The 25834-nt window shown below is 47.7% G+C and overlaps 1 protein-coding gene across 1 annotated transcript in view; it reads right to left on the bottom strand.

Moving 5' to 3' along the window:
• The window catches only part of LOC125345183, a 177183-nt gene that overhangs the window by 88624 nt on the left and 62725 nt on the right, over positions 1-25834 (bottom strand). The gene's annotated exons all lie outside the window — the stretch shown is intronic.

Here is a 25834-nt window from a genome sequence, read left to right as displayed (position 1 = left end):
GATGCCATGTGCACCACATTTCACTGGGTGGCGCCAGAGAGTTACTTTCAGACTTACGCAATTCCTCCCTCGGCCACAGGATGGCAGCAGAGATCTCCACTCCCAGCAGAGACGCTGAATCCACCATGCTGAGGCTCTGGTTGGTTGGGTGCAGCTGGTGCAGGATTCTTCTCTGGTGTTCTGGATTGTTCTGTGCATGGGGATGGCAAGGCACCTGCCAGGAGGGCCCCACTCACTGTCCAGTGTGCAGCACTATAGGTCACCCCAGATAGATACATAGATACATAGATAGATTAGGTAGTTACATATATAGATATAGATAGATAGTTAGAAAATAGATATGTAGATCGATAGATAGAAAAATAGATAGATAAATCTATAGAGTGATAGACAGAGAAATAGATAGATAGAGCCATAGATATTTACATAGATAAGGAGACAGACAGATAGATAGATACACACATAGTTAGATACATAGATAGGTAGATAGATATTAAATAGATTGTCACATAGATAGATAGTTAATAATGTGAATAGTTAGATAGATAGAGATCGATAGATTGATAGATACATAGATACATAGATAATTAGATAGAAGATAGATCGATAGGTAGGTAGATACATACAGAGAGAGAGAGAGTTAGACAGAGAGAGATATATAGAACCATAGATAGATATTTATGCAGATAGATAGATAGATAGATCGATTGGTAATTAGATAGTTAAATAGATAGTCAGATAGATAGTTATTTAGATAGGTAGGTAGGTAGATAGATAGTGAATAAGATAGTTTAATGGATAGATAGATACATAGATACATAGAAACATAGAAACTGAGATAGGTACATAGATACGTATATAGGTAGATAGATATGTAGATAGGTAGATACATAGTTAAATAAATAGTCACATAGATATTTAGTTAGATAGTTAGGTAGATAGATAGATAACATAAACAGTTAAATAGATACATAGATAGGTAGGTAGATAGTTAGATAGGTAGTTACATAGATAGACAGTTACATAGATAGATAGGTACTTAGATAGAAGATAGATAGGTAGGGAGATGGTCAGATAGATCATTAGATAAATCGATAAGTATTTCGATAGATAGATCGATATTTAGTTAGTTAGATAGAAAGATAGTTACATAGATAGGTAGAAAGATACATAGTTAGATCGATAGTTAAATAGATACATAGATAGATATTTATACAGGAATATAGATAGTTACATAGATAGGTAGATAGGTAGATAGATAGATTGATAGATAGATAGAGACATAGATGCATGAAGCCCTGGGTTTGATTTCTCAGCCCTCGATACACAGAAAATGAAGAACCATGATTTCCCCTACCCGGGAATGGAACCCAGGGTTGCATGCATGCGAGGATTCCCAGAATTCCAAACCAGTAGCTGAAGTTATGCCCTAAAACGTCCAGTGGGTGAGGCTAGAGATCTATGCAAAGGAACACAATTCCTCTCTTGTCCACAGGGTGCAGTAGTGATCTCTGTTCCCAGAATTCCAATCGGCTGGCAGGATGCCATGCGCACCAAATTCCACTGGGTGACGCCAGAGAGTTACTTTGAAACTTAGGCAATTCCTCCCATGCCCACAGGATGGCAGTAGAGATCTCTGTTCCCAGAATTCCAAGCTCCAGCCAGGAAGTTAAGCACAGAAATTCCCACTGCGAGAGGCTGGGAAAGTGGCCTAGTGGTACAGTTTTGGCCTCGCATGCATGTAGCCCTGGGCTTGATTCCCCAGCCCGACATACACAGAAAATGAAGGGAGTGGCGCTGTGGCTAAAGTGGCAGAGTGCTAGCTTTGAGCCAAAAGAAGTCAGGGACAGCGCTCAGGTGCTGAGTTCAAGCACCAGGACAGGCAAACAGAAAAAAAAAGAAAGGAAATACCATCATTCCCCGATTCCTGTGCTCCTGGTGGTTTGAGCCTCTACCATGCCAAGGCTACCATGTTGGTTCTCCACCACCCACAGAATGAAGAACCATGATTCCCAGACCCAGGAATCAAACCTGGGGCTGTGAGCATGAGAGGTGAGTGCTCTACTGCTAGGCCACCACCCCAGTGCTTCTCAGCAGGGTTTCCTGGGCTTAACATCCTGCCTGGAGGTTGGGATTCTGGAAGCAGAGATCTCTACTGCCACCGTGTAGCATGGAGGGGAATTGACTGCTTTTTGTAGCTATCTGGTGCCACCCAGTGGAGTTTGGTGTGCATGACATCCTGATAGATAAGTAGGTAGATAGGTAGGTAGATAGTTAGTTAAATAGTTACATGGATAGATAGATACATAGATAGATTGTAGATAAATAGATAGTTACATAGATTGTTAGATAGATAATTAGTTAGGTAGATAGTTACATAGATACATTGAGAATTAGCTACATAGTCAGATAGATAGATAGATAGAGAGAGAGAGAGAGAGATAGGTAGATACTTACATAGAAAGATTGTTACATAGACAGGTAGATAGTTACATAAATAGACAAATTGATAGATAATTGGATACATGGAAAGTTATATAGAAAGTTAGACAGATAGTTACATAGATAGCTAGATAGTTACATAGAAAGATTGATAGATAGAAAGATAGACATATGGTTAGTTACATAGATAGATACATAGGTAGAGACATAGATAGTTTGATAGTGACATAGATATTCAATATTTAGATAATTCGATAGATACATAGATTATTAGATAGATAGATAGATAGGAGCAGAATTTTGCTATATTACAGTAGCACTCTAGCTCCACCCAGTGGAGATTGGTGGGAATGACATCCTGCCAGCAGGTTGGAATAATGGAAACAGATCTCTGCTGCCACCCAGTGGACAAGGGAGGAATTGCGCTGCTTTCATTGATCTCTCGAGCCACCCAGTGGAATTCTGTGTGCATGACATCCTGCCAGTGCGATTATAATTCTGGCTACTGTGGCAGGTTTGGATCTCCATGTTGGCACGTCTCAGTTTTGCTCAGAAAGCTTTAATAATGAAGGTCTGTGGCACGCCATCCCCAAGCTCTAGGGAGTACTTCCTCTCCTGTCCACAAGGTGGCAGCAGAGAGCACATTTCCCAGAATACCTACCTTGTCTTCAGATGCTATGTCCTTATTCTCCACTGGGTGGCAGCAGACATCTACTGAAAGCAGCAAATGTCCCTCTTGCCCACAAGGTGGCAGTAGAGACCTCATTTCCCAGAATTCCAAACCAGTAGCTGAAGTTATGCCCTAAAATGTTCAGTGGGTGGGGCTAGAGATCTATACAAAGAAGCACAATTCCTCCCTTGACCACAGGGTGGCAGTAGAGATCTCTGTTCCCAGAATTCCAAGCTCAAGCCAGGAAGTAAAGCCCGGAAAATCCCACTGGGAGAGGCTGGGAATGTGGCCTAGTGGTACAGTGTTGGCCTCGCATGCTTGAAGCCCTGGGTTCAATTCCCCAGCCCAACATACACAGAAAATGAATGGCATGGCGCTGTGGCTCAAGTGGCAGAGTGCTAACCTTGAGCAAAAGAAGCCTGGGACAGTGCTCAGGCCCTGAGTTCAAGCCCCAGGACTGGCAAACAGAAAAAAAAGAAAGGGAAATGCCAGCATTCCCTGCATCCTGAGCTCCTGGTGGTTTGAGCCTCTTTGGCAACATTCCAAATCTAGCAAATTCATTCTTTGTGACACAGAGTATGAAGTTCCATGATTCTCCTGACGCGGGAATCAAACCCAGGGCTGCATGCATGCGAGGTGAGCACTCTACCACTAGGCCACCTCCCCAGTGCTTTTCAGCAGGGTTTCCTGGGCTTAACTTCCTGGAGGTTGGGATTCTGGAAGCAGAGATCTATACTGCCACCCTGTGGCCAAGAGAGGAATTGATTGCTTTCTGTAGCTCTCTGCTGACACCCAGTGGAGTTTGCTGTGCAAGACATCCTGCCAGCAGGTTGGAAGCATGGAAACAGAGATCTCTCCTGCCAACCAGGGGACAAGGGAACCTGACAACATGATTTCTGAGCCATTTTATCCGACGCCCATCAGCACAGGGCTCTGAGACTGAGCCTTCAGCAAGCTGAGACGTCAGTTTGGGAGGTGAGATGCTGAGCCCTGGTGGGAACGTCCATGAAAACCTGGCCTCCAGAGAGTGTTTCCCCAAAAAAGCAAATGTGAGATGTGGTAGGGCACAAACTCCACATCCCACAGGCTCCCAGGCACACTCAGACCCAGAGTTGATGCCCCAACAGCTGCCTGGATTGACAGAGAGAGATAAAGAAAGAGAGACAGAGAAGAATGCCTGCAGAGTGGTGCTGGGGTGCAATTCCTCTGTCGTCCACAGGGTGGCAGTAGAGATGTCATCTCCTCTAAGGCCCATCTGCTGGTCAGAAGTCATGCAGGCACAAGGCCACTGGGTGGCGCCAGAGAGTCACCACCTCCCCCAACACAGCAAGGTTTGGCTCTCAGCTATGGGGGATGCTTTCCTTTCTTTTCCTTTCTTCCTTCCTGTTTCGTTCATTTTTGGGGGTTGCGGAGGCCGATTCCGGGGGGCCTTGAGCAGAAGGGCTACGTATGCGTTTGCTATCCCCATCAGGGTAACTAGGATTCTATATCCCAGGCTGACTTCTTTCCATGTCTCCCTGCTTGTGTGGTCACATGCGTTCCTCTCTGGCTGACGCGGGTGTGGGAGCCCCGTGTGCTTGTCAGGGAATAACCACCCGGCTGTGTCCGGGTGGGGGGTGGGGAGTGGGGGATGTGCTGCTCTGAATCCTGGAGTCTCTATGGGTCACCCTAGATAGACGGATAGATAGATCGAAATATAGATAGATAGATAGACACATACATACATACATACATAGTTATACAGGTAGATAAGTAGATAGATTGTTACCTACATAGATATACATAGACAGATAGATGGATAGATACATACATACATAGGTATATATAGATAGAATGATAGATAAATATGTAGATAGATTGATAGATAGGTAGAAAGATTGATATATACATACATAGTTAGATAGATTGTTACATATATAGATATAGATAGATAGAAAGATAGGCAGATAGATATAGTTAGATAGATAGATAGTTAGAAGATAGATAGATAGTAGATAGGTTGATAGACAGTTAGATAAATAGATACCTAGATAAATAGGTAGATAGATAGATACATACAGAGATAGACAGAGAGATACATAGACCTATAGGTATTTAGATAGATAAGTAGACAGATAGATAGATACAAAGACAGATAGATAGTTAGATAGTTAGCTAGCTAGCTATAAGTTAGATAGAAAAGTAGGTAGGTGATTAGGCAGATAGTTTAATAGATAGATAGTCACATAGATAAATAGCTAGTTAGATGGTTAGATAAATACATAGTTAATAACATAAATAAATAGAGAGAGTGATACAGGTAGATATAAATATAGAGAGTTGAGTAGAAAAGTAGATGGTTAGATATTTAATTAGATAAATAAATAGTTTGATAGATACATAGTTACATAGATAGATAGATACTTAGGTATATAGATAGAAGATAGACAGATAGGTATATACATGGTTAGATAGACAGGTAGATAGATAGAGATAGATAGTTAGATAGATATAGTTACATAAATAGTTAGAGAGATAGATACATAGTATAGATGGTAGCTATACTATAGATACTATAGATAGCCCCGTGCATGTGGATGTGGATCGGCCTGACCATTTGCTTGTCAGGGAATAACCACCCAGCACTGTTGGAGTGGGGGGTGGGGTGTTGGGGATCTGTTGCTCTCAATCCTCGAGTCTCTATGGACACCATAGACAGATAGATAGTTATATAGATAGACAGATAGATAGAGAGATAGATAGATACATACATACATACATACATAGGTATAGATAGAATGATAGAAAGATTGATAGATAGATATACAGATAGATATATAGATAGATATTTGGATAGATAGGCAGTTAGATACAGAGTTACATAGTTAGTTGGATAGATAGATACATAGATAGACAGATGGTTAGATAGATAGATGGATAGATAGACAGACAGACGGACAGATAGATAGTTAGATAGATAGATACATAGATAAACAGATAGATACCTAGAAATATAGATAGTTAGATAATATAATAGTTATTCCAAAGGTATATAAAGATACATACATAGATTGTCAGATAGATAGATAGATAGATACATACATAGATACATACATACATTGTTACATAGATATATAGTTACATAGATATATATATACACACATATATATATATAGTTAGATAGTTACATAGATAGACAGATAGATACCTAGAAAGATAGATGTTTAGATAGTTATTCAGATAGGTAGGTAGGTTGGTAGGTAGGTAGATAGATAGATAGATACATACATACATACATAGATACACAGGTAGATAGATTGTTAGATAGATAGATAAATAGAGACATACATAGATAAATATTTAGATATATAGATAGATAGATAGATAGATACATACATACATACATACATACATACATACATTGAGAGTTAGATACATAATTAGATGGAAACTTATATAGATAGGTAGAAAGACAGATAGGTAGGTAGTTACATAGATAAACAGTTACATACCAAGATAGTTAAATAGATAGGTAGATATTTACATAAATAGAAAGATAGATATTTACATTGATAGATAGATAATTGGATAGAGAGTTAGTCAATTAACAAGATATCTGGATAGATAGCTAGATAGATAGTTATATAGATAGATACTTAATTAGGTAAATAGTTTCATAGAGAGATAGATAGATACTTAGAAAGATAGATAGATAGTTAGATAGTTTTTCATATAGGTGGGTAGATAGATCGTTACATAGAGAGATTGTTAGACAATTAGATTGATAGTTAGATAGATAGAGAGAGAGATAGACAGATATAGATACATAGACACATAGAAACGTTGAGAGTTAGGAATTTAGATAGATAGATAGGTAGGTAGATAGGTGGATAGATAGATAGATAGTTACATACAAACATAGTTACATAGATAGGTAGATAGTTAGAGAAATAGAGAGACAATTAGTTACATAAGCCAGGGCCTTGAACTCTGGGCCTTGGCCTTGAACTCTGGTCTGGTTCTTGAACTCAGGGCTGGGACTTGAATTCAGGTCTGACCCTTGAACTTGGGTCCTTGCTCTTTAACTCGGGGCCTTGGCCTTGAACTTTGGCCTGAGCCTGGAACTCCAGGCCTGGCCCTTGAACTCCAGATCTGGGCCTTGAACTCTAGTCTGGGCCTTAAACTGGGGGCAGGGACTTTGAACCTGGGGCCAGGGACCTTGAACCTGGGGCCTGAGCATTGAACTACAGGCCTGGGCCTTGAACTCAGGGTCTGGGCCTTGAACTCAGGTTGTGGCTTTGTACTCAGGGCCTGGGCCTTGAACTCAGGGTCTGGGCCTTGTGGCTTTGTACTCAGGGCCTGGGACTTGAACTGGGGGTCTGGGCCTGGAACTTGGATCCTGGGCTTTGAACTCAGGACCTGGACCTTGAACACAGGGCCTGGGCCTTGAACTCAGGGCCTGGGCCTTGAACTCAGGTTGTGGCTTTGTACTCAGGGCCTGGGCCTGGAACTCAGGGCCTGGGCCTTGAACTGGGGGTCTGGGCCTGGAACTTGGATCCTGGGCCTTGAACTCGGGGCCTGGGCCTTGAATAAGGGGCCTGGGCCTTGAACTCAGTGTCTTTGGGCCTGGAACTCATAGCCCGGGCCTTGAAATAAGGTCTTGGCCTTGAACTGGGGGCCTAGGTCTTGAACTCAGACCTCAAACTTACTGCCTTGGCCTTGAACTCAGGGCTGGCCTTGAACTTGAAGCCTGGGCCTTGAACTTGGGGCCTGAGCCTTGAACTCAGCCTTGAACTCCTAACCTTGGCCTTGAACTCAGGTTAGGGCCTTGAAGTCAGGTCTGACCCTTGAACTTGGGTCCTGAGCCTTGAACTCAGGGCCTGGGCCTTGATCTCAGGTCGGGGCTGTTAGGTTTTTAAAGTAGGTAGCCGGTAAAGGAGAACGCCACGCGGTATTCAGGCAGGAGAGAACGTTTATTACCGAACTGCTGGCCTGTGGCCAAGATGATCCACGGCCGGAGAGAAGGGAGAGAGAGAGAGAGACCCCCACCCAGCCCTGCTTTATTTAGGGCAGGGGCAAGGGGTGTGGCCAGGTGGATTAGGAGGTAACCTCAGGGAAAGGGGAGGCAACTGCCTCCAGGTCTGCAGGTTACCCAGGTAACTGGGTGGAGACTTAATGAGGTGGGGGCATCTGCATGTAGCCCTCAGGGAGAGGACCTAACATTCCAGCCTTTTAATAGTAATGAAAAAGGACGAAGACTCTCTCTGGCTGCTTCCTGCTGGCAAGGGGCGTCGGCATTAGGGGTAAAAGGCAGAAATGTGGCCTTTCCTGGAGAAGGCGAGCAGCAAGGGTCCCTTGGTGGTAGATGCCAGTCCTTGAATGAAGCCTGGAAGAAGTCTCATGAGGCAGGGGCTGGACAAAAAAAATATTAAGGCAAAAGGAAGGGTTTAGGGCACAAAATTAAAAATTGGATTAGTTGGACAGTTCTTATACTCAGGCATGGACATTAGATGGACAAGCTACTATCTCTTGATCCCCCGGCTCTGATTAATTTTGAAAGGGGAGACAAAGTGACTCCATTTAGGATCTGACATAATTCTCCTCTTACTCCTCTCCGTGATCCTTGTTCCCTGAACTGGCTGAGTCCCAGGGATCTAGGTGCTTGTTGCTGGGATGGCTTGTCCCCGATGGCATTCAAAGGATTTGAACTCAGGGCCTGGGCACTGTCCCTGAGCACTTCTGCTCGAGGCTAGTACTCTACCACTTGAGCTCCACTTCCAGCATTTGGCTGGTTAGAGATAAGTCTCTTCAGCCATGCTTCCAGCCTGGCTCTTCGCTGATTAATTGGGAGATGGAGTTTGAGAGAGATTTTCAGCCCGGGCTGGCTTCGAACTGCAATCCAAGGAGTCTTTGCAACAAAAGCCCTTTTGATTTCCAATTAAAACAACAAGGAGACCAAGGGGACTAGAGCTTACCTGTACCTTGTCAAGAACTGACCAAATACTTGCCAGAATTCTGCAATGACAAAACTCAGTAGATGTGATGAGTTTTAGCACAGATATATAGCTAGATGAAGACATTAACAAATGACATTTACACAGACATACACACTGTGCACATAGGTTTTACAGCATGCAAAAATGAATTTCAGCAGTAGAGTCTTTTGGAATTCCAATAGTAAATGACATTTTTTTTTTTTGCCCAATATTTTAAAACCACGTGGTCGGTTAGAAAAACAATTTTGCTAGCAAACAACAATTTTCAGATTATCAAATGTTGAAATCATATTTTGATAAACTCCAGTGGGATGCCATGTTGAGGGGGGTGGCAGGAGGACACAAACACACTAATAGAGAACACGTGGCATGGCATAATGGCGCCTGAGCTGATGCCTGTTAAACCCGATATCCACCACGTGGTCAATGCTGGAGAAAAGAACTTTTAGATCTTTGCCGACAAAGCACATTGGTGGTCAAGCCTCAGTTTCGAAGCTCTGTGAAAAGAGGCAGCTTTGTGAGCAAGGCACACAACGATGGTACGACTTGGGAATTTTATAAAGTAAGCAAGTAAGCAGGAAAATGAGAGAGAGGGAGAAAAAGGAAGAGAAAGAGAGGAAAAGAGAAAGAGAGAGAGAGAGCCTGAATATAAGTGACTTCTAACCATTTACCATTGCAGTGGGAAAAACTGTATCTGTTTGAGTATTTCGAGCAGGCCTCATTGCACTGTCAAGAGGCGTGCTAGCAGAGTCTTCATTGCAGTGGCAAAAACTGTATCTGAGCGAGTATTTCGAGCAGGCCTCATTGCACTGTCAAGAGGCGTGCTAGCAGTGTCCCGGCTCGGGTGTGACTGTGATGCAAAACCCGAAAAGCACGGGAGGGAGGCGCCTGGTGAGTGGATGAGCTTACCCGGGCAGAAGCGGCAGGCAGAAGCGGCAGAAGCGGCGGACGGAGCAGCAGAAGCGGCGGACGGAGTGGCAGAGAACCCGAGCAGCAGCAGTTTCACTCACCAGGGTAGACAAGTGGTGTGGAGGTGGAGGTGGATGTGGAGGCCAGCAATGGTATTAGTGAAAAGTGCCGCGTGGCTACTCGCAGCAGTTCGGTTCGCGGAAAAAGGGCCGTCAGGACTGGGGATACTCCCAGAAAATGAAGAAAAATAGATGGGAATTCCGCCTGTCCTGACTCTTAAGCCCTTCCCGGGTTTCGGCACCATATATGTTAGGTTTTTAAAGTAGGTAGCCGGTAAAGGAGAACGCCACGCGGTATTCAGGCAGGAGAGAACGTTTATTACCGAACTGCTGGCCTGTGGCCAAGATGATCCACGGCCGGAGAGAAGGGAGAGAGAGAGAGAGACCCCCACCCAGCCCTGCTTTATTTAGGGCAGGGGCAAGGGGTGTGGCCAGGTGGATTAGGAGGTAACCTCAGGGAAAGGGGAGGCAACTGCCTCCAGGTCTGCAGGTTACCCAGGTAACTGGGTGGAGACTTAATGAGGTGGGGGCATCTGCATGTAGCCCTCAGGGAGAGGACCTAACAGGGGCCTTGAACTTGGGCCAGAGCTTTGAACTCCACATCTGGGCCTTGAACTCAGGGTCTGGGCCTTGAACTCAGGTCATGGCTTTGAACTCGGGGCCTGGGCCTTGAACTGGGGGTGTGGGTCTTGAACTTGTATCCTGGGCCTTGAACTCGGGCCCTGGGCCTTGAACTCAGGTTTGGGCCTTGAACTCGGGGCCTGGGCCTTGAAATTGGCCCTGAGCCTCTACTCAAGGCCTGGGCCTGGAACTCAATGTCTTTGGGCCTGGAACTCATAGCCCGGGCCTTGAAATAAGGTCTTGGCCTTGAACTGGGGGCCTAGGCCTTGAACTCAGACCTCAAACTTACTGACTTGGCCTTGAACTCAGGGCTGGCCTTGAACTCGGGGCCTGGGCCTTGAACACAGTGTCCTTGGACCTTGACCTCATGGCCTGGGCCTTGAACTATGGTCTTGGCCTTGAACTGGTGGCCTAGGCCTTGAACTCAGACCTCAAACCTACCGCCTTGGCCTTGAACTGAGGTCTGGCCTTGAACACAGGGACGGGCCTTGAACTCAGGGCCTGGGCCTTGAAATTGGGCCTGAGCCTTCTACTCCAGGCCTGGGCCTTGAACTCATTGTCTAGGCCTTGAACTTGAAGCTTGGGACTAACACTCGAGGCCTGGGCCTTGAACTCAGGCCTTGAACTCCTGGCCTTGGCCCTGAACTAAGGTCTTGTTGTGCCAAGTCGCAAGACCACCACCAAGAAGACCACCGAGACTCAGACATTCCGAAATGCAAAAGCAAGGCAAGTCTTTATTTAAGCGAGCTGCAACTCGGGCCTCATCCTACCCACCGACACAGCGGAGGTTAGGAGGGAGCCCCGAGCTGTGATTACACAGGGCTTATAAAGGCAAAGAACAAGGTTACACCAATCAGGTGTTCAAGCAAGCAAGATTAGGACACAGGTACAAATCTGATTGGCTCAGGGTTCGATTCTTAAATGGGGTTCACGTGGTAAAATGGAGTTCACGTGGTAAAATGGGGTCTGACTTCAAAGTCTGGCACTTCAGTCTGGGCCTTGAACTCAGGGTAGGGCCTTAAAGTCAGGTCTGCCCCTTGAACTTGGGTCCTGGGCCTTGAACTTGAGGCCTTGGCCTTGAATTTGGGGCCTGGGCCTGGAATTCTGGGCCTGGTACTTAAAACTCAGGGCTTGGGCCTTGAACTCGGGTCTGGGCCTTTAACTCGGAGCCTGGGCCTTGAACTCCTGATCTGGGCCTTGAACTCAGGACTGGCCAAGTCAGGAGAAGACCACCAAGAAGGCCACTGAGACTCAGACATTCCGAAATGCAAAAGCAAGGCTTTACTCGGGCGAGCTGCAACTCGGGCCTTGTCCTACCCACCGACACAGCGGAGGTTAGGAGGGAGCCCCGAGCTGCGATTAGGACAGGGTACAAATCTGATGGGCTCAGGGCTCGAGGCATTCTGGGGGCAGTTAGAGTTAAGCATTCCCAGTGGTTAGAGTTCTAGACCGGCTGCTCCCTGATAAGCTTGTCCTGGGTTTGCTCACAGGGCCTGCTTATCTCAGGTTCACGTGGTAAAGTGGGGCCTGACTTCAAAATGGCTTTAGTCTGGCTCTTCAGCATTAAACTGGGGGCCTGGACCTTCAACTTGGGGCTAGGGCCTTGAAGTCCAGGCCTGGGCCTTAAACTGAGGTCCTGGGCCTTGAATTCCAGATCTGTGCTTTGAACTCAGGTTTGGGCCTTGCACTCGGGGCCTGGGCCTTGAACTCAGGTCTGGGCCTTGAACTTGGATTCTGGGCCTTGAACTTGGAGCCTGGGCCTTGTACTTGGGGCCTGGGCCTTGAACTCAGGCCTTTGCCTTGAACTCAGGTCTGGGCCTAGAATTCAAGGCTGGGCCTTGACGTCAGATCTGACCCTTGAACTTGGGTCCTGGGCCTTGAACTCGGGACCTGGGTCTAGAACTCCGGGCCTGGTCCTTGAACTCAAGTCTGGGCCTTGAACACGGGGCCTGGGCCTCGAACTCCAGATATGGGCCTTGAACTCAGGTCGGAGCCTTAAACTGGGGGCCAGGGCCTTGAACTTTGGGCCTGAGCCTTGAACTCCAGGCTTGGGCCTTGAACTCAGTGTTCTTGGGCCTTGAACTCACTGCCAGGGCCTTGAACTAAGGTCTTGGCCTTGAATTGGAGGCCTAGGCCTTGAACTCAGGCCTCGAACCTACTGCCTTAGCCTTGAACTCAGGTCTGGCCTTGAACACAGGGCTGGGCCTTGAACTCGGAGCCTGGGCCTTGAAATTGGGCCTGAGCCTTCTACTCAAGGCCTGGGCCTTGAACTCAGGTGTGGGCCTTGAACTCATTGTCTCAGCCTTGAATGAACCCTGGGCCTAGAATTCGGGGCCTGGGCCTTGAACTTAGGACTTGAACTTGCAGCCTTGGCCTAGAACTCAGGTCTGGGCCTTGAACTCAGGTCTGACACTTGATCGTGGGTCAGGAGCCTGGAACTTGGGGCCTTGGGCTTGAACTTGGGGCCTGGGCCTGGAACTCCAGACCTGGTACTTGAACTCGGAGTTTGGGCCTTGAACTTGGGTCTGGGCCTTGAACTCAGTGCCTGAGTCTTGAACCCCAGATCTGGGCCTTGAACTCAGGTTTGGGACTTGAACTCGGGGCCTGGGCCTTGAACTCTGGTGTGAACCTTGAACTCATTGTCTAGGCCTTGAACTTGAAGCCTGGGCATAGAACTCAGGGCCTGGGCCTTGAACTCAGTCCTTGAACTCGGGGCCTTGGCCTGGAACTCAGGTTTGGGCCTTGAACACAGGGTAGGTCCTTGAAGTCAGGTCTGCCCCTTGAACTTGGGTCCTGGGCCTTGAACTCGGGGCCTGGGCCTCAAACTCCAGATCTGGGCCTGGAATTCAGGGCCTGGTACTTGAACACAGGGCTGGGCCTTGAACTCAGGTCTGGGTCTTGAACTCGGGGCCTGAGCCTTCTACTCCAGGCCTGGGCCTTGAACTCGGGTGTGGGCCTTGTACTCGAGGCCTGGGCCTGAACTTCAAGCCTGGGCCTAGAACTCGGGGCCTGGAGCTTGTACTCAGGCCTTGAACTCCCGGCCTTGGCCTTGAACTTGGGTCTGGGCCTTGAACTCAGGGTAGGGACGTGACATCAGGTCTGGGTCTTGAACTTGGGGCTTGGCCTTGAACTCGGGGCTTGGGCCTGGAAATCTGGGCCTGGTATTTGAACTCGGTACTTGGGCCTTGAACTCAGGTCTAGGCCTTAAACTGGGGGCCTGGACCTTCAACTTGGGGTCTGACCTTGAAGTCCAGGCCTGGGCCTTAAACTAAGGTCCTGGTGTTGTGCCAAGTCGCAAGACCACCACCAAGAAGACCACCGAGACTCAGACATTCCGAAATGCCATAGCAAGGCAAGACTTTATTCAAGTGAGCTGCAACTCGGGCCTCGTCCTACCCACCACCACAGCGGAGGTTAGGAGGGAGCCTCGAGCTGCGATTACACAGGGCTTATAAAGGCAAAAACAAAGTTACAACAATCAGGTGTTCAAGCAAGCAAGATTAGGACACAGGTACAAATCTGATTGGCTCAGGGCTCGAGGCACTCAGGGGGCAGTCAGAGTTAAGCATTCCCAGCGGTTAGAGTTCTTGACTGGCTGGGCCCTAATGGGATTGTCCTGGGTCTGCTCACAGGGCCTGCTCATCTCAGGTTCGCATGGTAAAGTGGGGTTCATGTGGTAAAGTGGGGTTCACGTGGTAAAATGGGGCCTGACTTCAAAGTCTGGCACTTCATTTTCCCCTTTTTCTTTTTGGTACCTTGGGAGCCAATCATGGCTCCATTCTGTCCATTTCAATGGCTTGCATGTCTAGGGGATGATATAGAGGTAAGGCATGGGCCAGTAGGGCCCAATGGAGTAACCAAAGGGCCTGTCACCATTTCTTACAAGTACAGACTCTGTACCTCTGTTTTGCCTGCCTCTAGTTTATCCTGCCTCATCTTCCCTCAGTTTTAAAGGGGCGCTGATGGGTGAAGATCATCCATCTTCTGTAACTTCTTCAGGCTGACTCAGGGGCGTTGACCTTACCTAGCCAGGAACCTATAACCTTAGTCTACTTTACCAAGGGACTCCAGGATTACTGCAAACTGAAAATTAACTTTCAGCTATACAGACTTACCATTAGCTGTATAGTGTTTAGTATCCAAATGTAAGCAACAAAATAATACATATACTTCTCAGCTGTGCTCTAAGGGTCAGGTGGCTATACCCATATTCCTGAGCAAGCCCAAAACTACCTAAAATAAGGGGGTCACCTCACTTTGGAGTGAGCTGCCAAAATAACATCAACATTAGCCTGGGTAGCAGGGAAAGAAGGCAAAAAGAAAATTATAACAATACTCAATCTAACTTTCTTTTCTTGAGGCTAAGGTGAAGCGGCTGAGTCGGGTGCTTGGAGACCTCCCATGTTCCACCACGATAGTCGTTGTCCAGGGCAAAGGGGGTCAGCTGGCCTGGCGTGGAAGCAATGAACCCAAGTGGCAATGCCGTCTAGCGTTCCTTCCACCGTAGTTCTAAGGATTTCAGTCCCCTGGTCTGAATAAATGGGGGGTAGGGACAGAAGCAGAATCATATAATGCCTTAAGTTGGGGTCATATATTCTTGTGCACGAGCTGCAAATAATCGAGTTTACACAAAAATTCAGCATCATCCAAATCAGCAAGCAATTCAGTCTGAAGGCTAGGGATAATGGGCCGGGGGTACCTGTACATTATTTCAAAAGGAGTAAAGCCAAGCTGATAGGGAGAATTTCTTACTTACTCTAAGCAGAGCAAAAGGAAGGAGTGACACCCAGTCTGCACCAGTCTCTAAGGCCAATTTAGTTAAGGTCTCTTTTAGAGTCCAATTCATTCTCTCTACCTGTCCTGAACTCTGGGGTCTATAAGCACAATGCAATTTCCAATCCGTCCCCAGTGCAGCAGCTATTCCCTGACTTACTTTTGAGATGAAGGCCGGTCCGTTGTCTGACCCAATGGTGGATGGGAAGCCATACCTGGGTAGGATTTCTTCCAGGTTCTTTTTAGCCACTACATTCGTGGTCTCATGCTTTGTTGGATAGGCTTCAACCCATCCTGAAAAGGTGTCTACAAAAACTAGCAAATATTTGTATCCAAATTTTCCAGGTTTAAATCTACTTCCCAATACACACCTGGCCTATTCTCACAGAGGCGAGCTCCTTTAGTAATCTGTTGATTGGGGGCATTGGCAAGCTGACAGGCCTTGCAATTTTTAACAATATCTTCAATAAGTTGATCTCCTTGTCAAATTTTCACTTTGGAGTGTCAGAGCAAGTCCTGCATTTTTCGGGTTCCCATGTGAGAAGCTCAGTGGATTCTCTTAAGGATCCCCTTACCCAGCCCTTGTGGCAGGATAAGTTTCCCTTCACAAGTTTTCCACCAGTCCTTGTTTCCTTCTCTGTTTGGGGTTTTGTGGGCCATGGGATTTTTCTTTATCCACTCCAAGTCTTCTTGGGAATACTGGGGCACAGGAGGCAAAGCTCATGGCCCTGGGTCTACTAAAGTCTGTTTCCAGGAACTCTGACTTTTCTGGCTGATTTAGGCACAGGGATTTTCAGGACAGTCTCTTTACGTGCATCTGACAGCCAACGCTTGCTCTCTTTTAATATGAAGCCCAGATGGGTGACGTCAGGTTTACAAATTTGTGCCTTTTAACATTCTAGTTTGTAAAAGCATTTTCCTGACTGGCTGGGGAACTGATCTCTGATGACCTAAAAAAATTACCTTTGCAGGCCTTTAACAGATCTCAATAAGGACACAATCTCAGGTCTACAAGCTTTCTTTCCTAAACAGATGTATCAGCTTAAAATTCTCACTTCCAGTCAGAGCTTTGAGTAAATGTGGGGTGTGTGTGTGTGTGTGTGTGTGTGTGTGTGTGTGTGTGTGTGTGTGTGATTTTAATCTATCCTCTCATTTGACAAACTTCCCCTTACTAACCACTATCACAGATGACTGGCAAGTTCCTGCCCAGTAGACAGACATGGGCATTGGAAAGGCATGCTTATGAACTATTCTTCTAGGACTTCCCGGCTTTGATTAACTTTTGAAAGGCCAAACAGGAGTGACTCTAGGATCTGACACCATCTCTGCCATCCAAGCAGCGGCTTACTGCCTCTGGATGCTCCATCACTTTTGTCCCAGGAGGAGTGACTTTCCACTGGACTTGGACTCAGGGCCTGAGCGTTGTCCCCCAGCTCTCCAGCTCAAGACTAGCACCCTACCACTTTGAGCTCCACACAACTCCGTTCCCAGCACTCTTCTGGCTGCTTAGAGACAAGTCTCTCACAGGGACCTTTCTCTGCCCAGGCTGGCTTCGAACCGCAGATTCAGATCAGTGAGTCTTACAAGAGGCCACTTTACTCCAATTAGAAGCAACAAGGTGGTCCACACAGAAGTAGTTTTTAAGCATGCTCTCACCTGGAACTTATAAAGGGCCAGTATTACATCTTGACAAACTTGTAGGAATCACCTGTGCTTCTCTGTAGGCCTGCTTGAAATTGTTACAAAAAACCTACAAAGAAGCTGGAATGGCAATTAAACATTTTAGTAGCCATAATTCTCCTTTTCTCACTTTGCAATAATTATTTAGGACAATTTTACTTCCAAATTTCTTATCTAGAAATGTATTCTTGATTTCCAAAGCCTTCTTAACACTAACACAACACTTTAGCTTTTATCTGCATCAGAAAAACTGAAGCTCACAGGCATTCTGAAACCAGGTGCCTCCCTTTGCCTACGGGCTGCTTGTTTCAAAAGAGCCTCTTTTTCTTTTCTTCAGTCCCAGTTACTGCATGGCATGAAGACCTTTGAATTTTTCCTTAATGCAAGTTACAATTAGAAATACTTATCCATTCAGCTTTCCAATATATTAGTGAGAAACACTAGCCCATTTTGCCATTTCTTCCTACATACATAGAGTTAATGAGAGTTTACTTCTATCCCCATTAGTTGAGTGTATATATATATATATCCTTTGAAATCCAAATTTCTGACACTTAGCTCTGATTTTTTTAAAGAACCCTGAGAAATCCTTTTTTTAACTCTAGTTCCTCTTTAAAACAATGCAATAATACCTTTAAAGCATTTGGTAATGCCCAAACTTGATGACCATTTGAATTTAAACTTAGTTTTGCATCATACTGCAGTCTTGAACATGTTCACACTCACACATGCACACACACATACATTTTCAAAAGATCTTAAAGCGCGCTGAATAAGCATCGGCCATACATTTTAAGACAAAAACCTTTAACAAATGATTTTAGCATTCTCCAGCCTCATTTTCCAGGGCTTCATAGTTTTAGTAAAACATTTAGTCTTAGTAAAACATTTTAGCACACCAAATAATTTTCTGCTTAAGAAGGCTGGGTGGGGGTCCCCCTAGAGTTCTTTTTTGTGGACACTCTCACTGATTGACTGATTGTGGGCTGTCACCTGTACATCTTTCCAGTGAGCTAAAGTCAAGTCCAGGGGAGTGGAAGGAACGTTGCCCATCATCCGTTTGTCAGTCAGGCACAGCGCAAGAAAGAAACACACAAAAATAATCACAGGCACAAAGACCAGACAACACTTACAGACAGACTTAGGGAGCCCCGGCTTACAGGTTCGACTGTGTCTCTCCTGCCCCTGTGAGTGGGCAGACCACACAGTCTTGAGGCTCTCTCTCTCCCGTTCCTGTGTAGGAGCGGACCAGACAACCCCGAATATAGGGTGTACTGGATGGGCGCCCGTTAGAAGGGCCTTCCGCTCCAGTCCTTCAGGTTCAGGGTGGTAGTGGGAAGCCTGAGCCCCCTGTGGAGGGCTTGAGGTGTTCCCCAAGTCCTCCAGGACTGCCCATACGAGCGTGTCCACTCCGGCTGGTCCTTCACCACCTACAGGTTCAGATTCAGGTGGCTGGTCAAAACAGAAAACAAAACTACAAGTCACACAGACACAGACACACAGAATGAACAGCGCTATTTTCTTACCTTTGGAGTCTGGGGTCCTGGGGGTCTCTGGGGCCATCCTGGACGAAACCCCAAATGTTGTGCCAAGTCACAAGACCACCACCAAGAAGACCACCGAGACTCAGACATTCCAAAATGCAAAAGCAAGGCAAGACTTTATTCAAGCGAGCTGCAACTCGGGCCTCATCCTACCCACCGACACAGCGGAGGTCAGGAGGAAGCCCCGAGCTGTGATTACACAGGGCTTATAAAGGCAACGAACAAAGTTACAACAATCAGGTGTTCAAGCAAGCAAGATTAGGACACAGGTACAAATCTGATTGGCTCAGGGCTCGAGGCACTCTGGGGGCAGTTAGAGTTAAACATTCCCAGTGGTTAGAGTTCTAGACTGACTGGGCCCTAATGGGCTTATCCTGGGTCTGCTCACAGGGCCTGCTTATCTCAGGTTCACGTGGTAAAGTGGGGTTCACCTGGTAAAGTGGGGTTCACGTGGTAAAGTGGGGTTCACGTGGTAAAATGGGGCCTGACTTCAAAATCTGGCACTTCACTGGGCCTTGAACTCCAGATCTGGGCCTTGAACTTCGTTTGGGCCTTGACTTTTGGGCCTGGGCATGAACTCAGGTCTGGGCCTTGAACATGGATCCTGGGCCTTGAACTTGGAGCCTGGGCCTTGAACTCGGGCCTGGGCCTTGAACTCTGGTCTTGAACTCTGGCGTTTGCCTTGAACTCAGGTCTGGCCCTAGAACTCAGAGCCTCGGCCTTGAACTGGGGGTCTGGGTCTTCAACTTGGATCCCGGGCCTTGAACTCGGGGCCTGGACCTTGAACTTGGGTTTGGGCCTTGTACGCAAGGCCTGGGCCTTGAATTCAGTGTCCTTTGGGGCTTGGACTCACAGCCTGGGCCTTGAAGTAAGGTCTTGGCCTTGAACTGGTGGTCTAGGCCTTGAACTCAGGACTCAAACCCACCGTCTTGGCCTTGAGCTTAGGTCTGGCCTTGGACACAGGGTTGGGCCTTGAAATCAGGTCCTGGGCCTTGAACTCAGGCCTTGAAATCGTGGCCTTTGCCTTGAACTCAGTCTGGGCCTAGAACTCAGGGCTGGGCCTTGAACTCAGGTCTGACCTTTGAAATTGGGTCCTGGGCCTTGAACTCAGGGCCTTGGCCTTGAACTCGGGGCCTGGGCCTGGAACTCCGGGCCTGGGCCTTGAACTCGGGTCTGGGCCTTGAACTCAGGACCTGGGTCTTGAATTTGGATCCTGGGACTTGAAGTAGGGGTATGGGTCTTGAACTTGGAACCTAGGCCTTGAACTTGGAGCCTGGGCCTTGAACTCGGGGCCTGGGCCTTGAACTCAGGCTGTGAACTCGCAGCCTTTGCCTTGAACTCAGGTCTCAGCCTTGTACTCAGACCTGGGCCTTGAACTCAGGGCCTGGGCCTAGAAGTCAGGTCTGACCCTTGAACTTGAGTCCTGGGCCTTGAACTCAGGGCCTTGGCCTTGAACTCGGGGCCTGGGCCTGGAAATCCTGGCCTGGTCCTTGAACTCGGGTCTGGGCCTGGAACTCGGGGCCTGGGCCTTGAGCTCAGTGTCCTTGGGCCTTGCACTCACGGCCTGGGCCTTGAACTAAGGTCTTGGCCTTGAACTGGTGGCCTAGTCCTGGAACCCAGGCCTCTAAACACAGGAGCTGGGGTGCAATTCCGCTGTTGTCCACAGGGTGGCAATAGAGATGTCATCTCCTCTAAGGCCCATCTGCTGGTCAGAAGTCATGCAGGCACAAGGCCACTGGGTGGCGCCAGAGAGTCACCACCTCCCCCAACACAGCAAGGTTTGGCTCTCAGCTATGGGGGATGCTTTCCTTTCTTTTCCTTTCTTCCTTCCTCTGTTTCGTTCGTTTTTGGGGGCTGCGGAGGCCGATTCCGGGGGGCCTTGAGCAGAAGGGCTATGTATGTGTTTGCTATCCCCATCAGGGTAACTAGGATTCTATATCTCAGGCTGACTTCTTTCCATGTCTCCCTGATTGTGTGGTCACAGGAGACACCTTTCTTCTACTGCTTTCCAAAGTCTGCCTCATCATCCCCTGCCTTCACCCAACTCGAGAATCTCCTCTGGGCAGCTGTGCTTTCCACACGTGCATGCCAAGAGCTCACACTGACACTGTTCTTGGTGGATGGAACCAGAAAACCTTAGCACAGAGCAAAGAACAGTTCTGTGGGGGGGGTGGGGGTAGGAGGTACTGGGTCTCACATTTGCTGGGTGGACACTCTACCACTTGAACCACATCCCTAATCTTTTTTTTCTTTTGTTATAAGCCAGTCTTCCCTGGATCCTTGTAGCTCTAATTTCTGAGTAGCTGAGACTACAGGCACACACTCTGCACCTGGCTTCAGGTGGGTTCTTACTAACTTCTTGTGGGGCTGATCTCAAAATGTGATCCTCTCAATCTCTGTGTCTTGAGTAGCTGAGATTATAAGTATGTGTCATTGTACCCAGCTTTTCAGCTCTTCAAAGACAAAACAACAACAACAAAAAAACTGTAAACATTAGCTTTATGCAAAAACACGACACAATGACTTCTTTCTATTTTGGGAAGGAGCTAAAGAGAATGTCAGGTGTCTGTGCCGGTTCAGAGATTTGTATTCTGGGAACATTGTGCTATATTTTCTTATATTTTGGCTCCAAATTTTCTCCAGGTAACAGCTCCAACCTGAACGTTTCCAGTTATGTTAGCATTTCTCCCATCTCCAAGCTCTTTCTACCCTTCTTCCTCTGTCACCTTCATGCTCTCTCTTCTCCACTTACTTAGATTTCATATATGGTACTTACGAAGGTCAATTTTTTTATTCCTTCATGAAGTCTTTTAGTGCACAATTACAATCTTACCTTTGTCTTTTCTTAGCGAGCCATCGTTACACTTAAAGGCTCTCTTATTAGGTCCATATTCAGAATTAAGTAGTAAATTCTCCTAGGTCATGGCCTATATTTAAAACCCATGTCGTATCACTCACAACTAGTAGATACATGTTTGCTAATTTTTCATCAAACATATTACATATTTATTATAGATTATTCCATGTACAGATACTGGGCTTAGAAGAATGGCCATGATATAACCATTGCCCGTGAGGAAATCAGAGTCTAATTCGAGTCTTAAATCTACAGGCAGACAAGTGTCACAATCTGTGAATAATTGATTCACTCAGCCAGTCATCCATCATGGATTAGCAAACTGCATTCTCTATTTCCTCTTTCCCAAGTCTCCATGATTTGTGAAATAGATGGAAAGTAGATCTCCTGAGGCTCCCAGGGTATCTGGGGCTCCTGAGATATCCCCGACCTTCCCACTGTGGCTTCCACCTAGAGGGAAAGAAGCCAAGTTCATAAGACACTGGAGCACTTTCTGCAGAGTTGTCAGAAGTCCAGGAGAAATAAACACAAGGCCATATAAGTAGATAACCGAAAAGGTGCAGATTAAGCAGGGGGAGACAGAGCTGGCCCAGAAGGCAGCCCTGGCCTCACAGACACTCCAAGGGAGGGTGGCCCAGGCCCCACAGACACTCCAAGGGAGGGTGACCCTGGAGGGCAGGGGCCGAGCCCTGGGGCTACACAGAGATTCTTTTTTTTTTTTTTTTTGGCCAGTCCTGGGCCTTGGACTCAGGGCCTGAGCACTGTCCCTGGCTTCTTCCCGCTCAAGGCTAGCACTCTGCCTCTTGAGCCACAGCGCCGCTTCTGGCCGTTTTCTGTATATGTGGTGCTGGGGAATCGAACCTAGGGCCTCGTGTATCCGAGGCAGGCACTCTTGCCACTAGGCCACATCCCCAGCCCCTACACAGAGATTCTTATTGCATTTGGGTATAGAGACAAAGGGGTGACAAGGTACACATTCAAGGTAGAGAAAAGGAAAGTAAACCCACTGTGTGTGTGTGTGTGTGTGTGTGTGTGTTGAGGGTGTGGTAGGTCCCAGGGACCCTTACCAGGCCAGTGATATGCTCAGTCCTTTTAGTCTGTTTTTCTTTTCTTTTACTTTATTTCTCTCTGTGTGTCTCTCTGTCTCTGTCTCTCTCTTTCTTTCTCTCTCTCCCTTCCTAGCCCCCTCCCCCACCCCTGCCTCCTCCCCTTGCCAGCAGTGGGGCTTGGATTCAGGGCCTTGGATTCTTGCTCACCTTTTTACTCAAAGCTGGCACTCCACCACTTGAGCCACACTTCTGCTTGCAGCTTCATTGTTGGTTAATTGGAGGTAAAAGTCTTCCCTCAGGGCTGTCTGCTCAGACTGGTTTTGAACCAGGATCCTCAGATCTCAGCGTCCTGAGTAGCAAAGATAACAGGTGTGAGCCACTGTGACTGGCTAAACCCATGTCATGCCTCTTAATTCTGTTGCTGGGAATCCCAGTTAGTACAAATTTTGTTGCGCGGGGGGTGGGGGGGGAGAGCAGAGGAAAAGGGAAAATACTTGAATATGGTCCCACCCAGTGCTGCAGGACCCAGTGAAGGTAGGGAAAAGAGGCAAGAGTGGACTAGTCCTAGTTCTTACTGCCCTCTTTCAAATCATATGGCTCTGTCTGATAGAACTTGCAGTTCTCAGATAGTTACTTTTCCCTAGGGGGAAATACCAGCAAATGGCTTCTAGACTCTTGATTATCTTCCCTTCCTTACAAAGGAGGACAGGGTGTGTGCCCAGTTGGTGTGATGCAAGGTTTCCATGTGGTTTTGTTGTGGAAGATTTGCTGGAGTAGCTACTTTAATTTCCTCTTGGTTGTGTGCCTTATAATTAGTCACTGCTTAGATGATTAAATGATTAACTGCTAATGTCTTCCATTTATTTCACAGTGGGGGCAACTTTGTTTTAACTTCTCCTAATTTCTCAGTTGACCAAACACCATCTCAACAAGAGTAAATAAAGTGTTTTAGAAACCGAGTGCCGGTGGCTCACGTCTGTAATTCCTAGGTATTCAGAAGGCTGAGATCTGAGGATGGAGGTTCAAAGGTAGCCCGGACAGACAAACATGAGACTCTTATTTCCCTTTAACCATAAAAAAGCTAGCAGTGGAGCTGTGGTTCAAATGGTAGAAAGCCAGCATTGAGTGAAAAATGCTAGGGGCCAGTGCCCAGGCTCTTGAGTTTAAACCACAGTATAGGCACACACACACACACACACACACACACACACACACACACACACGTTTTAAGAAGCAATAACAATTCCACCAACAACCCACTATTTTTAGTTTCCATTTTTCAATAGTTCTTTTGTCCCTTCATATGTTTCTTTTTTTTTTTTTTTTTTTGGCCAGTCTTGGGCCTTGGACTCAGGGCCTGAGCACTGTCCCTGGCTTCTTCCCGCTCAAGGCTAGCACTCTGCCACTTGAGCCACAGCGCCGCTTCTGGCCGTTTTCTGTATATGTGGTGCTGGGGAATCGAACCTAGGGCCTCGTGTATCCGAGGCAGGCACTCTTGCCACTAGGCTATATCCCCGGCCCCCCCTTCATATGTTTCTTGGTGGCACTGAGCTTTGAGCTCAGGGCCTTGCCCTTGCTGGGACAGTGCTCTATTGCTGAGCCATGCCTCTAGTCTTGTTTTGTGCTGGTTATTTTGTAGGGTCTCATTTCCTGTCATGAAGAGCACCAAGCTCTGCCTATTTCGGTCTTCCTGTGATTGCTGAGATGACAGGCTGCAGCCTCCTATGCCTTTAAGATAGAGGTTTTTGGATATTTCTGCCCAGGCTGGCCTAGAACTTTCACCTTCTCCTCTCAGCCGGACAGGCAGCTGGGGTGACAGACCAGAGGAACCTATGTCCTCGCTTCTTCATAGGTATTTTTACCTAATTACAGTCAGACCATGGACCCCGTTTCGTAATCTACATTAGCAACACCTTCCATGTTTCTACAAACCTTTCGACGATTATTTAATAGCCAGATAACATTCTACAGGAGATGCTCTAGAACCAGTTTGTTCTTGGCTTTTTACCATTCACCTCATCTTTTAAACAGACTTTAAATGGACAGAAAAATGAAAAATTGAAAAATTCACTTGAAAAAAATGAGGCAAATAGCCCCAACAATAGGACCTGTCTACTGGATACAGAGATGACCCCCAAACTGTAAAAGGCCAGGCAGGTGTGGATGGTTGGAAGATCCCAGTATTCTTCCTGTGGAAGGATGGAGATATTACCAAGTTTACAAACATGACATTCGTTTTCATGGTTAAGAACCCCAAGTGTGGCGTAACTACCCCACAATGTCACTTCTGCCCCCACCTCCACGCTGGGACACAAGCTCCTGGGCACCAGAGGACCAGTTAGCATCCTTTAGTCTTGACCTCTAAGAAGTATCCTTGCAGGCGCAGAGAGGAAGCCCGGACGGCTCTCCTGCACCTTCAGGCAAAGGGACTTAATGCATTTCTGCAGAGAGGCCAGAGGATCAGGAGGGAAAGAGAGAAAGGGTGGTGGGGAGAGGGGTGGGCTGGCAGGGGGGAAGGAGAAGGCAGGGATGGGAGCCACAGAACTTGCAGCAGCAGAGATCAGGTTGGAGCAGTTCTTCGGCCTTAGGGCCTTGGGGTCCAGTCTGGGCCTCCCACTAGGGACTTGGGGTGGCCTGGGGGTGGGGCTGGCGCGAGGAGGCGGGGCCTGGAGGCCAGGGCTTGAGGGCGGCAAGCCTGGAGAGGGTGGCCCAGAGGACGGGGGGCGTGGCGGCGAGGGTAGTGGGCGGGGCCGGGCCGTGTCCGGGGGGCGGGGCCCGCGCGCGTCCTGTCCCACAGTCTCCAGATCCCCGCGAGCTCTCCCGTCGCGCGTCCCGCCCTGTCCCTGGGCGCTCGCGGTGGTCCGGCCCCGCCATGCTCGGGCTCCTGGGACTGTGCCTGGCGCTGCCCCTCTTCGCGGGATCGCAGGAGGCGGCGCAGAGCTGGGGTGACCCGTCGGAGCGAGTAAGTGGGTGAGCTGCGGGGACCCAGGGGCCGGGGTGCGGCCGCTATTCCGGCCCCCCGGGGCGCACGCGGGGCCGCGGGCCTCGCCCGCCTCTCGGTCCTTCTCTCCGGAGCGCGCGCAGCCACCGCAGGAGACCTGCGGGGCCCCGCGGGATCGCGCCCGGGCGACATCTGCCCATCCTTCTCCAGAATCCCCCGAAAAAGCATTTCTGCCCGACAAGCGAGAGGCCAGGACCTTCCACTTGGCGCTTGCCAAAGTCGATCCAGTGCAGTAAGTCAGCAGAGTGGAGGTG

Source organism: Perognathus longimembris, unplaced genomic scaffold, assembly GCF_023159225.1.
Source record: "Perognathus longimembris pacificus isolate PPM17 unplaced genomic scaffold, ASM2315922v1 HiC_scaffold_5372, whole genome shotgun sequence".
Taxonomy (NCBI): domain Eukaryota; kingdom Metazoa; phylum Chordata; class Mammalia; order Rodentia; family Heteromyidae; genus Perognathus; species Perognathus longimembris.
This window is presented reverse-complemented; position numbering and strand designations above follow the sequence as displayed.